Source organism: Odocoileus virginianus, unplaced genomic scaffold, assembly GCF_023699985.2.
Source record: "Odocoileus virginianus isolate 20LAN1187 ecotype Illinois unplaced genomic scaffold, Ovbor_1.2 Unplaced_Contig_52, whole genome shotgun sequence".
Lineage (NCBI taxonomy): Eukaryota > Metazoa > Chordata > Mammalia > Artiodactyla > Cervidae > Odocoileus > Odocoileus virginianus.
In genome coordinates this window covers 42,043-44,904 of record NW_027224369.1, presented here as the reverse complement: position 1 = coordinate 44,904, position 2,862 = coordinate 42,043, and positions in this window count along the sequence as shown.

Below are 2,862 nucleotides of genomic sequence, written 5' to 3'. Positions count from 1 at the left end.
TGATTTAATTTGAAGAGGGAAATACACAATGTGTAAAGGTAAGCATGTTTTTCCTGCCTCCCCTGGTAATCTGTCCCTCTTATGAATATGATGCTCCTTCTTCTATGCTCCCTCCGCCCCTTCGTATTTTTCTAGCTCAATAAGAATCTCATTGTTCTTATTTTTACGAGTTTTCCCATTATGCCTTAAACTGTGCTTTTAGGCAAGATGAAATGTATTTTTAATATTCCTTTAACATCTAATATGGACTTCCCTGGTGGCTCAGTGGTAAAAGAATCCACCTGCAATGCAGGAGACATGTGGGTTCAATCCCTGGATCAGGAAGATCTGCTGGAGAAGGAGTGACAATCCACTCTAGTATTTTTGCCTGGGAAGTCCTAGAGACAGAGGAGCCTGGGGGCCCACGGTCCACAAGGTTGCCAAGGATCAGACAGGATTTAGCTACTAAACAGAACAAAAGATATCTAATGCATCAGTTATGTACTGATGTGTAAGAAACCGCTTCAAGCTTACTGACTTAAAACACCAACAGTTCATCATCTCTCCCATTTTTTCAGGAGCATCTATGAGCCTCACTGGAGCCCTGATGTGGCTGTACTCATCGATGGTTTGCATGGTCCTCACCTGTTTTGGGGCTCACCTGGGATGACTGAATGGTTGAGATGGCTGAGATTCTCTCTCCACGTGCCTTTCACTCTAGATTCTTCTAAGCGTGACCTCAGGATTCCAAGAGAACCGGCCCCAGTGACAAGCACTTATCAGGCCTCTGCCTGTCTCAAATGTGGTGATGCTTCAGTGGTCAAAGTCAGTCAAATGGCCAAGCAATGACTCACTTGGGGACTATACAAGGACATGGAAATAAGGAATTGTGACTCATTGGTGTCCATTAAGGTAACAATGTACCACCCTGAGGTTTAGTTTAGTGGCTGAACCAAACAATATAGGTACATAACAAATATTTGTGGACTTGTAATTTATTCAATTATCCGTTCTGAAACTGTGTAGAAAAATTGCTTACTCTCTGGAATGGGAATTATATTCTCCAAACAAAAAGCTAAGATGAGTCTTCAGTTAACAGGGAATGAGGAGATGTGTCTAAAGTCTACCAAAAACTCCTAGAACTAATGGGCATTCAATAAGTTTACATGCTATGAGATCAATATGTCAATATATTCTATCAGTATATAAATATGCATTTCTGTAAACTGGCAGAATACATAAAAATCCAAATTAAAAATAAATGCTATATTATACATATATATTTGTTTTTTCCCTCATTTTAATTTTGATTCTCTATCACCTTGTAAGTTTGCAAAAGTTGTTTCCTATAATTATATCACAACAATGTACTTGAAAACACAGCTCTAGTATCCTGCTGGATATCATGATTGGTAGTGGGGTCATGGTAAAGATATCATGAGTTCATATACCTATAGTTCCTTGCACAATTCCTGGAACAGGGTATAAAGCTGCTTTATTTTGGTTACTAATATTATTATTAAATTATCTTGGACAGAATAGTCTTTCAGTAAATGTTCCTTTATTTACCTTTTCTCCATGACTCAATTTATATTAAAACTCCAGGGATATTTTATCTTGCTTTTTTTATGAAAAATAGATAATATACAATGATTTCCCAAGCTAGGCTTTAATTTCCTGAAGACCACAGGTATTTTCATGCACTTTTGCTCCCATGAATGTTGGTCCCTAGACAACACTGAACATGCAGAAATTGATGTCATTGAATTTTTCTATTATTTTGTGATATAATGATCACATATTTTAAACTCATACAATGTACTTAAGTATTTCAAATGACTTAGGGATTACCTTTTTTGAAAATAAGGTAAAATCTTATGTGTCTGTCAACAAATATTTCATTTCTATTATTGCTTCTACTGTTAATTAGATGAGTTTAGAAGTCTTGTTCTCTATGGGCATCCACTGAATATCAAATGCTTCCAATAAAAATTCACCAGCATTTTCTGAAGTGAATAGGGTTGATGATAACATTTTGTAGCTGTGAAGTCATTGTTCTAAAAGGTGTAGACAATGGGTCTATTTTGGAAAAATAAGTCAATCAAATTAAATATTTGGTATCATTGTAGACTAGTTTTTAATTGAGTAAGCCATTTTATTTTTCAACTAGGCTTTGTAGCATGACTTAGTGAGTCTTGGTAAAAGTTATTATATGTTACTATCATTAAGTTGAGACTGTGGGTTCTTATTATTATTGTTAATCATAATTAAAATTGCTGTTTAAAAAGCCTTTCTTAAAGGTAACATCACCAACTCAGTGGACATGAATTTGAGCAAACTCTGGGAGATAGTGAAAGACAGGGAAGCCTGGCGTGCTGCAGTTCATGGGGTCACAAAGAGTCAGACATGACAGCGAATGAACAACAACAAAGATTTTTTATTAGAGTAGAAATAGATGTTCCCTAAATACTGTCACTTTCCCTGATTTTTTTTTCATGTTCTAAACAACCAGAAGAAATAAGAAATCATGTAAATGGTTGTTTGAGCCACAAGCAAATTGATCTTGCTAAGCCAGTGTCTTAAGAAATGGTGATTGATCACAAAATGATCAGTTTCCCATGTGTGCTAAGGACATGAAGAGGAGGAGCTAACATTGTTAAATTAGAAACACAAAGGAATTTTTCCAATTAGAATACCGATCAGGGGTTCTAAAGAAGTAAGAACTAAAAGGATGCCTAAGAATATCAGAAGCCACTCCCGTTAATTATTTCCTAACATACCGTAAATGCTGTGGGATTTTGAATAGTAGGACTGCACAGCTATCCTCGATACTGATAGTAAATAAGAAGGCATTTTAGATAGGATAAGAATAACGTAGGATCA